The sequence below is a fragment of the Hippopotamus amphibius genome, chromosome 9 (genome assembly GCF_030028045.1).
Source record: "Hippopotamus amphibius kiboko isolate mHipAmp2 chromosome 9, mHipAmp2.hap2, whole genome shotgun sequence".
Taxonomy (NCBI): Eukaryota; Metazoa; Chordata; class Mammalia; order Artiodactyla; family Hippopotamidae; genus Hippopotamus; species Hippopotamus amphibius.
The window spans coordinates 958,053-972,723 of NC_080194.1; the positions used below are offsets into that span (position 1 = coordinate 958,053).

A 14,671-nucleotide genomic window follows, 5' to 3' on the forward strand; every position below is an offset into this window, starting at 1 on the left:
GCCACCTGAGCCTGCTGAGATCAGAGCAAGCTGGACACCGCAGACTTGCAGAGGCGCGCAGCGTGATGCTCGGCCCTTCACAGGCGCCAAGCCTGACTTTTCCCAGGCCCCAAGGGCTGCCTTTCTTTTACGGGAGATGTAGGTGATAGAGGGGTAAGCGACGTGTCATCACAGGCAAGCAACAGACAATCCAGAATGTGGGACACTCGACAGGAACAACTGCCTCAGTTGCTGCAACAAGTCAAAAGCATGAAAAAAAAAAAAAAAGAATGGGAGAGAGGCTGCCTCAGATTAGGAGTCCCAGAGGCAAAACAACCAGAAGTAAACATGTGAACCATTGAGATCCTAATTCAAATGAATTAGCTATTAAAACTCATTTTCTGAAATAACTGAAGACAGTTGATTGTGGACTGATTAAACCAAAGAATTATTGTTAATTTGTTAATGTGGTCATGGCATTGTTGCAATGTAAGAAAATATCTATAAATGTACTACATGCTCACTAAAGTAGGTACTAGGTAGAAATAAATGACATATGTGGGATTTGCATCAAAATACTGTACCAAGAAAAAAAGTCATACTGTACCAAAAAATATGACAAAATGATGTTCTGTGGGGTTCATTATGCCCTCCTACCTACTTTTTAAAAAATATTTTCAAAATAAAAGTTTTAGGACTTCCCTGGTGGTGCAGTGGTTAAGAATCCGCCTGCCAATGCAGGGGACAGGGGTTTGATCCATGGTCCTGGAAGATCCCACATGCCACGGAGCAACGAAGCCCGTGCACCACAACTACTGAGCCTGTGCTCTAGAGCCCGAGAGCCACAACTAATGAAACTGGAGTGTGCCTAGAGCCCATGCTCCGCAACGAGAGAAGCCACCGGAGTGAGAAGCCCACGCACTGCTCACCGCAACTAGAGAAAGCCTGCAGGCAGCAACAAAGACCCAATACAGCCAAAAATAAAAAAATTAATAATAAATAAATAAAAATTTTAAATATAGTTTTACCACATAAATATGCGCTTAATAAAAGTGATAAATATAGCAAATAATCTTTTATGACTTCTTCATTAAAGATTCAACCACATTGTTGTGTGTAGGTATTGTTCATTAATTTTTACTGTTCTTTGATAACTCATTATGTGATTATATCATCATTCATTTACCCATTCTCCTGTGATGGAAATTTAGGTTGGTTTCTGTTTTTATGAATTAAGAATGTATCAGTGGGACTTCCCTGGAGGTCCAGTGGTTAAGACACCACTCTCCCACTGCAGGGGGTGCAGGTTCTATCCCTGCTCAGGGAATTAAGATCCCACATGCCGCATGGTGAGGCCAAGAAATAAAAAAATAATTAAAAAACAAAGAATAGTTTTTTGGAGTCTTCCCCAAGGAGCTTCAACCGGCTTTTCGCGCTGCTGCAGCTGCTACCCGCGGCCTTGCTGGGCAGAATGAGTGTGACAGACCACGTGCGAGATGTGGCGGCCGCAGGGCTGCACTCCACCATGCGGCTCCTCAGCAGCTTGTTACTTACAATGAGTAATAACAACCCTGAGTTATTCTCCCTATCTCAGAAGTACCAGCTTTTGGTGTATCATGCAGATTCTCTCTTTCATGATAAGGAATATCGGAATGCTGTGAGAGAGGCTGAAGGAATTTAAAAGACTGCTGATTAGATGTAGAAGATGCAAAATAAAAAGTAATTTTAAAGGGGAGCTGACTGGAGAAACAAAGATGAAAAATCACTTAGATGCAAGAATGCATCCAACCAAGCACTAAGGACTAAAAGCAAAATTCACTCTCTGGATGAACCTAAAAATAGAATTAAATTTTAGGGACTTCCTAGGTGGTGCAGTGGGTAAGAATCCGCCTGCCAATGCAGGGGACACGGGTTTGATCCCTGCCCCAGGAAGATCCCACATGCCGCAGAACAACTAAGCCCATGTGCCACAACTATTGAGCCTGTGCTCTAGAGCCCGTGAGCCACAACTATTGAGCCCATGTGCTGCAACTACTGAAGCCCACGTGCCTGGAGCCCATGCTCTGCAAGAAGAGAGGCCACCTCAATGAGAATCCTGCTCACCACAAGGAAGAGTAGCCCCCACTCTCCGCAACTAGAGAAAGCCCGTGTGCAGCAATGAAGACCCAACACAGCCAATAAAATAAATTAATTAATTAAAATAAAAAAATAAAAATAGAATTAAATTTTAAATTAATTAGTTTAAAAATTAAATAGAATTATCTGGACTCTAACCAAAATCCTACATTTTTCCTCCCTTTTATACAGACAGAACTCAAAATCTGAACTGTTTTTTTATAATTTTAATGAAAGCACACTTTAAAAATGTAACTCAGTTCTTAGGATTGTGAGTACCTGGGGAAATTTATACGAAATAATCTTATGGATTCCTACTGGTTTTGGTTGCTTGATAATTAAAGAAGGGTAAAAAATTGTAATTTCAGCATTTGACAGTCATTCCATGGCTAGAAATTAACCCTAGTAGTCAATCCACAAAAGCTTTACAAGGGTATATAACTAAGGCTGCTTATTGTGGCATTGTTTATAATGGTAAGGCACTGGAAGCAAAAGTGTTTTATCAGTAGAGTCTAGTTAAAGTGTAGTATAGCCCTGGGATGGAATGTGATGGAAATACTGAAGAAATGAAATATAGAGGCGTTTGTGCAGATTTGGAAAAAACTGTATATATTAGTTTCAGAAATTAAGGTTTGAAGCATTGTGTTCACTACTCGTTTTGTTTAAAGGGGATAGTTTATTTTTATTTTTTGGCCTCACTGCGAGACTTTCAAGACCAGGGATTAAACCTGGGCCCTCCCTGACCCTTGGCAGTGAAAGCTGACTTCTCACCACTGCACCGCCAGGGAATTTCCTAAAGGGGATAGTGTATAGATATGAGTATATCCTGGTATATGCCTAAAATATTTATGGGTAATATAGATGAAAAATGTTGTGTGTGTGTGAAGGAAATAAATGTAATGGAAAGCTTTAGGGAGAGGGGAACTTTGACTTTTCAGTTTGAATCTGCCTTTAAATTATACATGCAAATTATATTTAAAAGGACTGTCAATAGAATGAACTGGAAGTGAAACTGAGTCATGTTCTGTATCTTTCCACATTAAAAAAAGATACAAAGTAAAAAAAAAACAACAAAGAATATCAGTAAGTGGTTTCACCTTTTATGTAGTCAAACATTTTATTGCTGTTCTCCCCACCTTGGTTTTGCTTTTTAGTTTCTGATTGCAACAGTAACACATGCTCCTTATGAAAACACACGCACTTCAAAATGATAGTGTAAAAAGTGAATGTCTCCTGTAATCTCACCTCCAGAGAAAACCTCTATTAGAATTAGATGCATATTCCCCCAGGGATTTTTTTTTTCTTTTTAGAAACCGTCCACCAAAAATCTTTTCCACTTTCACAATATCTGAGCAGCCATATGCTTGATATCCCGCGGAGTGAGCAGTGATGTAGGACTCAGCTGTATCTCCAATGGGATGTGAGCAGAAGTGATGCGCGCGCGCATGAGGCCCAGAGGGCCTGGTCCCTAAATCCTCCACGAGTCTCTTTCGTACCCTCCTTGTCTTCCTGCGAGTCGGCATAGTGATGACGATGGCTGGAATCATCTCGGCAGGAACGTGTGACGGATGGCAGAGTCCCCGTTAATCTGGGTCACTAAAAATGACTCATCCTCCCACTAACTGGGAATACCTACCCTAATCTGGTAAGGGAAAGAGAAACAAACTTCTACTTTGTTTCAGCTATTTATTTCAGGTCTAGTTGTCCCGTCAGTTTAACCTATCCTAACTAACATGTGTGCATGACGCAGTCGCAGGGTAAGGACCAACTCTTTTTATTATAGCAAAATATACAAGCTATGAAATATACCATGTTAACCATGTTTGTGTACGGTTCATTGGCATGAAGTATACATTCACATTGTTGTTAAACCATCACCTCCATCCTTTTCCAGAACTTTCTTCATCTTCCCAATCTGAAACTCCACACCCATTAAACAAATCCCTATCTCTCCCTCCCCTCAGCTCCTGGCAACCACCATTCTGCTCTCTGTCTCTATGACCTTGACTACTCTAGGTACCTCATATAAGTAGAACCACAGCTTCTGTCCTTTTGTGACTGGCTTATTTCACTTAGCATGTTGTCCTCAAGGTTCGTCTACGTTGCAGCAGGTGTCAGAATTTCCTTCCTTTTCGAGGCTGAATAGTATTCCATCGTATGTATATTTCACGTTTTGTTCACCCATTCATCCACTGATCGACACTTGGGTTATGGTGCCCGGCTCTTAACTAGCTTGGGCAAAAAGGGTGATCTATTGATTCTTATAACAAACCTCAGAAAGGGCAAGTGGACAAATGGCATCAGATGCCAGGGGAACCATGGACTCGATTGCCACTAGGACTTTTGGTCTCTCACCATTTTTCCCAGGCCCACATCTCCCCACACCTGTCACTTACAAGGAACGTCCTCCCTTCTCTTAGTTCTTAACAACAAAGAAGAATTGACTATATACAGACATACATTTTTTTTGAAATGTCAATCTTTTTTATTTTTGTGTACCAATAAGAAAATTTGCATTCTGCCCTCAAAATGTATTTGTATATAAATTGTTCTTTTTTCTTTCTTTTTTTTTTTAAGCTCTTTATTGGAATATAATTCCTTTACCCTTTTGTACCAGCTTTTGAGGTACACCAAAGTGAATCAGCTGTATTTATACACGTATCCCCATATCCTCTCCCTCCAGCAACTGCCTCCCACCCTCCCTGTCCTGGCCCTCTAAGGCATGACCCATCATCGAGTTGATCTCCCTTTGTTATACAGCAACTTCCCACTAGCTCTCTATTTTACAGTTTGTAGTGGATATCTGTCTATGCTACTGCCTCACTTCGTCCCAGCTTCCCCTTCTCCCCGGCCCCCCCACCCCCGTCCCCAACCCCGAGACTTACATTTTATCTAATACCTTTTGATATGCCAACATTTAACTATATCATCAATCTTTAACTATTTCCCCATTGTTGGATATGAAAGTCAACTAAGGCTTTTTTTTTTTAACCACCAATAAGAAATAGAGTTAGTTCCAGGAAGGCAGATACTCTATCTTATTCATACCTGTAACCCCATACGTCTATCCCAGTGTTTAATATAGTTGGCATTCAATAGATATTAGCTGGCTGAATCAAAGAGTGCGGCAGAAAATGCTCTTGTATGGGCTTCGCCCAACTGTGTTTTTGAAAGAAGCATTTCTAGAAATACAATTGCTGTATTAAAGGATATGAGCATCTTTTTAAAGTTCATGGGGAAGCTTTGATAGCTTTCTTGAGTATAATTGACCTACACTGTGTGTATTTAAAGTATACACTTTAATAAATAAAATAAAAAATAAAAAAATAAAGTATACACTTTAATACATTTTGACACATGTATATACCTGTGAAATCATCACCGTGGTGAAAGTAATAACATATCCATCACCCCCTAAAATTTCCTCATGCCCCTTCTTTCCACACTTCTCATTCCCTCATCTCATTCCCTGACAACCACTGATCCACTATAGGTTAATTAGCATGTTCTAGAATTTTATATAAATACATGAGAGACTATTTCTAATTTTAATTTTAGTGACGACTGTTAAAATGTCCTCTAATATCACTATATCTGTATACACTGAGTGCCTGTTGCATGTTTCTCACAATTTTAACAATCTTCTAAATGTAATTATTTCCCATTCTGACAGTTAAAAAAAAGCCCACATTGTTTTAATTAGAATACCTTTAATTATTTGAGTCTTTTCACCATCTTATGTTTATCAGCCCTTCACGTTCTTCCTGTGAACTGTGCGTTCATTTCTTGTGCCCGTTTGTCTGATGGGCTGTTTGTTGTTATTCTCCCTGGCCGTAGAACGTGCACAAACTCTAAGTGCATGGCTTGATAAGTTTTACCTATCCATACACCCATGTGAACGCCACCCGGAATAAGATATAAAACATTCCAATACTCTAGAAAGCTCCCTCATGCTCCCTCTAGTCAATAGTCGATGCCCTCTCCCTAGCAAAGGTAATCTCTATCCTGACTTTTCTTATTATTTTTGCCTGTTCTCAAACTTCAGTTGAATAGACTCATACAACATATGCTGTTTTTTCTGACTTGTTTTACTCCATATTATGTCTGTGCAATTCATCCACGTTGTTATATATAGTTGCAGCTTGTTCCTTTTCATTTCTATGTAAGCAGTCTGTTATAAGTATATTGCATAGTTTATTTCTATCATTTCCAGTGTGGGCTATTATTAACTAAGGTCCTACAAACCATTTTTTTGGTGGAAATAAGTATTCACTTTTGCTGGGAGTAGGACTGCTGTGTCATAAGGTGTAAGTCCATTCAGCTCTTTGGTGTGTTTTGTTGTTGGTGTTTTCAGAGCTTTACTGGAGTATGATTAGCTCGTTGGTTTTAGTAGGTACAGTCAAACAGACCGCCAAAGGGTTGGATCAATTTTCATTACTACCAATAATATATGAAAGTTAAAAAAAAAAAAGTTTCGCTGCAAATCTCAGTAGGGAAAAGATGGTCTTTTCAAATGGTGCCAAATCAACTGAATATCTATATGAAAGAAAAAGAAAAGAATAGATCTCACACCATACACAAAAATTAGAGATGGATCATAGATCTCAATATGACAGATTCAAACAATAAAGGAGAAAATTTTCATGACGTGGGTGAACAAGGATTTCTCAGATAGAACACAGAAATCACCAATCATTAAATAAGGACCAATAAATAAGGCCTCATTAAAATCTAAAACTTTTGTTCATCAAAAGAAACCATTAAAAGAGTAAAAAGCAAGCCAAAGACTGGAAAAACATATATGCAATATACATATTTGGCAAGAAACTTGTATTCGAAATACATAAAGAACTCCTACAAACCAAAAAAAAAAAAAGGGGTGCGCGAGGGAGAGAGAGAGAAAAGAGAGAAAAAGGCTTGAATAGGCAATTCACAAAAGAAAATATCCTAGTGGTCAATAAGCATTATATATGCAAAGTTTCTTAACATCATTAGCCATTAGGGAAATAAAAATTTAACCCACAATAAAATATCGCTCCGTTTCTACCAGAATGACTAAAATTAAAGGACTGATGATACAAAGTGATGATGAGAATGCACTGTTAATTTTTTTCCCCTTAAATTTATTTATTTATTTATTTATTTATTTATTTATTTATTTATTTATTGGCTGTGTTGGGTCTTCGTTGCTGTGCGCGGGCTTTCTCTAGTTGCGGAAAGTGAGGGCTGCTCTTTGCAGTGCGAGGGCTTCTTATTGCGTTGGCTTCTCTTGTGGAGCACAGGCTGTAGGCTCCTGGGCTTCAGTAGTTGTGGCTCACGGACTTAGTTGCTCTGAAGCATGTAGGATCTTCCTGGACGAGGGCTCAAACCCATGTCCCCTGCACTGGCAGGTGGATTCTTAACCACTGCGCCACCAGGGAAGAAGCCCCCGCTGTTAATATTTTAATAAATATTCTTTCTGGGTTTTGCCTCTTCCTCTCAACAAACATACTCTCTAACAAAAATGGGATTGTTTTGTACGTATTAATTTGTTACCTGCTTTATTCACTAAGTATGTGTCATGAATATTTGCCCATAATTAAATGTTTTCCTGTATCATTATTTTAAAATATATATAATATTTTAGGCTGTATATATATCATATACTTTATCAATCTCCTTTTGTATCAAATTTTATGCTATTCCAACAATGTTATAATCAATAATACATCAGTACATCTCTGCTGTTTTGTCTGCCCCCGCCCCCCCCCCCCCCTCCACACACACCGTGAGGCATGTGGGATCTTAGTTCCCCGTCCAGGGTTGGAACCTGTGCCCCTGCATTGGGAGCACTGGAGTCTTAACCATTGGACCTCCAGGGAAGTCCCAGTACATCTCTGTTCTTACCCTGATTATTTTCTTAAGAAAAACTCCTAGAAAGATGTGTAAACTTTCAGATTCCTCCAGACAGACTATCTGAATTTTACCCCCACCAGCATTTGGAAAAGGCTTGCTTCCCTGAACTCTTGTTAACATTTTCAAAAACAAATCGTAATCAATTTGGAAGTCAAAAAAATGAAACAGGGAGCTTTTCATACTTGTTTACATCTCGCATCAGGATTTTTGTATTTGGACTGTTTAGTGTTTTGTCTATATTGGGAAGCCCTTTGAAGTTAAAAGAATCTGTATTCTTCACGTAATTGTTCTGTCACCCAAGTCTGGGCTAATGGGCCGTGGCCTTCCTTGGTAACTAGATGCAAGAGTGACAGACACTAGTGCCCTGCAAGGAGTGGCCCTAAGTCAAGGGGCAGATAAAATGGGGAAAGCTTCTGGTTGCCCTTTGAGAAATATCTGTTGAGCTGGACACTCAGAAAAGCACTGGAGAGACAAGCAGATAACAAGACAGGTGTGGTCCCTGCTCTCATTTAGCTCATGGAAGGTTGCAGGAAGTTTCTGAATGCTAAACAATTCATTCTCTTTTTTCATACTCAGCACCTAGATATGTCTATTCATTAATTCAACAATATTTATTGATGAATTGGGGAGTTGGATGAAGGTGGTCAAAAGGTACAAACTTATCATTATTAAGATAAACAAGTACCAGGGATGTAAGGTACAGCATGGTGACTATAGTTACCACTACTTTATGGTATATTGGGTGGGCCAAAAGTTTTGTTCAGTTTTTTCCGTAGGATAGCTCTAGTAGCACTTAGTTGTCTTTAACTTCATCCCAAACAATTTTGTTAGATTGTATGTGACAGCTGTCTATCAGCATGCATGAAAAAAAGAAGACATCAAAACTGGTGAATTTTTGTGTAGCGATTGTAATACTGAAGACAAAAGAAAAAAAAGCAGCATTTTCAGCATATTATGCTTTATTACTTCAAGAAAGGTAAAAACGCATCTGAAACACACAAAAAAAGATTTGTGCAGTGTATGGAGAAGGTGCTGTGACTGATCGAATGTGTCAAAAGTGGTTTGTGAAGTTTCATGCTGGGGATTTCTCGCTGGAAGATGCGCCACAGTCGGGTAGACCAGCTGAAGTTGATCGCAATTAAATCGAAACAATAATTGAGAACAATCAACGTTACACCATGTGGGAGAGAGACGACATACTCAAAATACCCAAATCAAGCACTGAAAATCATTTGCACCAGCTTGGTTATATGAATCACTGTGATGTTTGAGTTCCACATTAAGTTAAGAGAGAAAAAAACCTTTCTGACCGTATTTCTGCATGCGATTCTCTACTGAAACGTAATGAAAACATTCTGTTCTTGAAACAAATTGTGACGGGCGATGAAAAGTGGAACAGAAGAGACCGTAGGGCAAGCGAAATGAACCACCACCAACCACATCAAAGGCTGGTCTTCATCCAAAGAAGGTGATGTTGTTTGTATGGTGGGATTGGAAGGGAATCCTCTATTATGAGCGCCTTCCAGAAAACCAAATGATTAATTCCAACAAATACTGCTCCCAGTTAGACCAAGTGAAAGCAGCACTTGATGAAATGCGTCCAGAATTAGTCAACAGAAAACGCATAATCTTCCATCAGGATAATGCAAGACTCCATGTTTCTTTAATGACCAGACAAAAACTGTTACAGCTTGGCTGGGAAATTCTGATTCATCCGCTGTACTCACCAGACATTGCACCTTCGGATTTCCATTTATTTCGGCTTTACAAAATTCTCTTAATGGAAAAAATTTCAATTCCCTGGAAGACTGTAAAGGGCACCTGGAACAGTTGTTTGCTCAAAAAGATAAAAAGCTTTGGGAAGGTGGAATTATGAAATTGCCTGAAAAATGGTAGAAGGTAGTGGAACAAAAGGGTGAATACATTGTTCAATAAAGTTCTTGGTGGAAATGAGTTTTCTTTTTTTTTTGGCACACGGGCTTCGTTGCTCTGCGGCATGTGGGATCTTCCTGGAGCTAGGATCGAATCCGTGACCTCTGCACTAGCAGACGGATTCTTAACCACTGCGCCACCTAGGAAGCCCTGGGTTTTCATTTTTATTTAAAAAACCAAAGGCACTTTTTGGCCCACCCAATATTTGAAAGTTGTTAAGAGAGTAGATTTTGAGAGTTCTCATCACAAGGAAAAAACCATTTTTTTCTTTTTCTTTTTTTGTATCTGTATGAGATAAGGCATGTTAATTAAACTTATTGTGGTAATCATTTCACAATATATGGGAGCCAAATTCAAAAAAACCCCAGTATTGGGACTTCCCTGCTTGTCCAGTGGTTAAGAATGCGCCTTCCAATGCAGGGGATGCGGATCTGATCCCTGGTGGAGGAACTAAGATCCCACATGCGTTGGGGCAACCAAGCCCTCAAGCGGCAGCTACTGAGCCCACGTGCCACAACTAGAGAGAAGCCTGCTCATCGCAACGAGATCCGGAGTGCTGCAACTGACACGACGCAGCCAAATAAAAAAACAAAAAACAAACCAAAACAAAGCAAGCCCCCCGCCCCGCCCCCCAGTATTTACTGAACACCTACATGACGTTATTTTAGAACCGGAGGATATAAAACAGACAAAATCCCTATCCCCGTAGAGTTTACCTTCTGGGGTGGAAAGACTACGAATAAAATAAGGAAAATATGAGGTACAAAATATCCTACGTTAGATGGTGATAAGCGCTTTGGATACAGACAAAGCAGGGAAGCGGGACTAGAGACATGCGTGCACGTGTGTGTGATTGTAAGTCGGGCGGTCAGGGAAGGCCCGCCTGAGAAGGTGACATTGAAGTCAAGACCTGAGGGAGGGGTGAGCAGGTGAACTACGTGGATACCTGGATGATTCTACGGTGCACAAAAGAATGGGACAGAGGCTCTGCTGAAAAGGGTTCTGCAATCTACAGCGGCTGGGAGACGAAGGTAAAATGACTTGTGGCGATGTATGCGACACGTTCTATACGTTACAATGGTCTATAAACGTACGATGCTTTCAGGAAATTACACATAAAACTCCTGACGAGAACAAGATCACATATCGGCCTGATTCGTGTGTACAACATGCTAAAGCACACCGTACGCAGCACAGCGAGGGATGGGAGAGCGCACGCCTCAGGGACGAAGTGCAGGGTACCAGAAACACCGCGGCTGGCCCCCCGCCCCAAGGGGGAAGAGGCGCTTCCAACACGGGGGGAAGCCTTCGAGGCTCCCGCCTGGGAGGCCACTCTTTCGCGGTAAGGCAGGGGATCGTCGGTATGTGCGGGCGGAAGAATTATCTGCTTCGGGAAGCCAGCTGTTCCAGAGACACCGCCTGCCAACCCGCGAGTTGCGTGCGTGGTGCTGGGGCCCGACGGTCCCAGAGCTAAGGCTTCCCGCCCCGTCGCATTTCAGCGTCGCGCCTGCGGAACGGACGACGCCGACCTTTCGGACGCGGCGCCCAGACCCCGGCGTGCCGGGCCACCCAGGGGGCCTCGGGGACCCAGCCGGGCAGCCGGTGCCCCCCGCGCCGGGGGCGGCAGGCCGGGGCGGGAAGGCCGGTCCGCGCCGGGCACGCGCAGGCGCCGGCCCCGCCCTGAGAGCGCGCCCCCGGGAGGGACAGGGCGCCGCCCCGCGGCCCCGCGCCGGCCTGCACGCCCGCGCCCGCCCGTTCATGCCGCAAAGCTTCTCCCGCGCGCGCGTGCCCGGCGCCAGGCGGGGCCGTCGCCCACCCGTGCGCCCGGGGCGCCCGTCGGGGAGCGGCGCGGAGCCGAGAGCTCCGGGGCCCGCAGCCGGGGGACGTCCCACGCCCGCCTCCCGCAGAGCGCGGGGACAAAGGGGAGCCGCGGCCGCTCGCAGGGCTGCGGGTTCCGCCCCAGGCCGCGCGGGCTCCCGGGAGGCCGCCTCGCCACTCCCCGGCTCGAGGGGGCGCTGCAGCGCCGGACGCTCGGATCGGCGCTGCGGGCGGCGGCGGTGGTACGTTCCCTCCGCCGCCCTCCCCCTCCTCGCCGGCCCTCCCCGCCGGTGGTAGGTGCCGGAAGTGCCGCCATTTTGGGGTGTTCTGCTCTGGCCGGGGCGGCGGCGGCGGCGGCGGCGGCGGCGGCGGCGGGACGCGGAGGCTCCCCGGGGACTCGGCCTCAGCAGCGAGGCGGCGGCGGCGGCGGCTGCGAAGGCGCAGGCAGCGGCGGAGGCGGCGGCGGGCTCAGGTGCAGCCGCTGGTGAGTGCGGCGGCCGCGGGGTAACGGGCGGCGGGCGGGAGGGAGGGAGCGAGGGAGGGATAGGGGCAGGAGGGAGGCGCCGCGGGGCGGGTCCGGCCCGGGCGGCCGCGGGTCACGGGGCCCTGCGGGCGCGGCCGCTTCTGGGCGCCCGCGCCCCGGACGCAGGCCCGCGCGGTCTCCTCGCGCGTGCCGGGCCCTCCGCCGCCCGGGGAGCCCCGCCCTCCTCGTGGCCTCGCTGCTCCCGCCGCGCCCTCTGCCTTCGCGCCCCGGGCTGGGAGGGCTGCGTTCCCCGCGGCCTCCGCTTTCCGGACGCCGTGCCGGACCCGCGCTGCCTGCCCCGGGACACTCCTCGCCTGCGCCCGCCGCCCCACGTGCTGGCGGCGCCTGCCCCTGGGGGGCCCCCGGGGCCCCCGCCTGCGGAGGGCCGCGCTGCCGCTCGGGGGCCCGGCGAGCCCCGGCTCCGCGTCCCGCGTCCGCCCGGGCCCGGGCTCGCCCTCCCCCCGCGCCGGGCGCTCGCCCAGCCGTGGCCTGGGCCCGGGGGCGCGGCGCGCGCCTCCTCCGCCGGGGACCGGGTGTCGGGGGGGGGAGCCGCCGCCGTCGGGGCTGGGGCCTCGGAGCGGGCGCTGGTTCTGGTCCTGGTTCTCTAAGGCGGTGGCACAGGCGCCAGGCGGCGGCTGCTTGGGGGAGGCGCGTCCGCGTGGTGCAGGGGAAGGTGGGGAGGACTCGTCGGCGCCTGCCTTTGCAAAATGGAATCTTTTTCTTGTCAGCAAAGTTCCTGCTGCACTTTTACCGCCTCCGAGCGAGCAGGCTGTAGGACAGGCTCGGAGAGCGCAGAGCGCTTGGTAGCGTGCAGTGTGCCAGGTTGCAGGTGCCCGATGACTCCTTCGCGGGAACTTCGCCCTTAATAAAGGTCTTTCCGTTTGCTTTGATTCTCTGTCGGTTGAAGAGGCTTTCATTGCATTCTTTCACCTCCTCCACAAGTGTGGGGTTGGCTCTTTTCCACAAGTGTGACATCTCTAAGAGTGATACGAAAGTGTCAGGTTCTTCTTCAGTTCTTGCTGAGAAGAGTCGTCTCTGAGAACCACCGAGGGTTCTTTCTGCTTTAATATTGCTGAGTCCACTTGGAAAGCCGTCCAGTTACCATAGCGTGCGCAAACTGCTGCTACCGGTCCGTCCCCTGCTCCCGTGTTTTTGTGTTCTTGCAGCTTTACTTACAGTATGCGCTTTCCAGTCATGAGCTAGCCAGGATTGAAACATTGCTGTTAGGAAAGCAAAGCCGGAGCTTTCAGCTGTCGCTTTGACCAGGGAGTTTATGGTTTCCCCAGTGGTTCTTTCCTCTTGACTGTCCACCACCTGTTTCCATTACGAATGACCCTTGGCCCAGAGCATAGGCCTCAGCTTCTCTCCAATGATTCATTTTTGCCCCGGGGGTTTTCTTCTCTTCAGATGGTATCCACACTTAAAATCCATGAGCTGGCGAGATAGAATATCTTTTCCAAAGACTTCACTTTTCAGATGAGGAAACTGAGGCTCCCGAGGTCACTTGCCCAAGATTATGTAGCAAGTGCTCTTAGAACAGTTTCAACACAGATTTTTTTTTTAAACAATAATGCAAATTGTCCTTTAAGATGTGATGGAATGGAAAGGGCCCCAGGCTTGAAGTTGAAAGGCCTGAATTGTAATCCTTGCTGTGTTAACTAGCCATGCAGCCTTGACCGAGTCACTGTTTTGAGCCTCAGTTCATTCTCATCTGCAAAATGGAGGAAATCGTGTCTGTTTCACAAGGTGCCAGTTCAGCTTCGGTGCTGTAATGTGTGAAAGTCTCTGTGGTATAAGAGGCAGACAGCAAAATTGCGAGCCAGGATGATTTATTTTTCTAAAGATTTCCAGTTATTTTTCTTATTATGGAAGTTATAGGTTCATTATTAAAAATTCAGATAAGACAAAAAGAGAGAAACTCATTTGTAGTCCCACCACTTGTCTTATTATCCTTTTTATGTGCTGTAGACATGTTTATTATTTTACCAAAATAGGCTTATCCTAGTTACAGTTTTGTGATGTGTTTTTAAAATGTAATAATAGGTGATAGGCATTAACAGTCACATTTTAAATGATGCTCTGTGTTTAATAGCTCCAGCACATATAAGGTAGGCCAGTGGATATCCTGGGGTGGGAGCAGAGAATTTGCTTTTTTCAAAATGCTGGACCGGAAGAAGAGGGGAGGAAGGGCAGAGACCTAACATTTGTTGTATGTCTACTGTGTGGTTTTTGTTGTTGTTTTTTAAATATTTGGGCTCTGCTGCTAAACGTGGAGTGTGTCTTGAGTTTCATGCCTCTTCCTGTGAGGCCAGACACAGTAAGGAACTGGGAGGCTAGAAGGTGGTGGTGTGTGCCTTGGAAAGGGAAAGAGAAGAGCTGTCACCTGGAGGCTGGGGTGAGGAAGTTGGA

At 45.5% G+C, this 14,671-nt stretch overlaps 1 protein-coding gene across 6 annotated transcripts in view; it reads left to right on the forward strand.

Annotated features, from left to right (window-relative positions):
* The first annotated feature begins 11,699 nt into the window (after positions 1–11,699).
* The window catches only part of CELF1 (CUGBP Elav-like family member 1), a 67,959-nt gene continuing 64,987 nt past the window's right edge, over positions 11,700–14,671 (forward strand). The window contains exon 1 of one of the 6 annotated variants that reach the window (XM_057750460.1): positions 11,700–11,981. The gene's annotated coding sequence lies outside the window, so the exon portion shown is untranslated. Of the gene's footprint in view, positions 11,982–12,023; positions 12,224–12,999; positions 13,134–14,671 lie in introns of those variants that run through there. The other 5 variants (XM_057750471.1, XM_057750458.1, XM_057750467.1 and 2 more) reach the window with 5 other exon arrangements.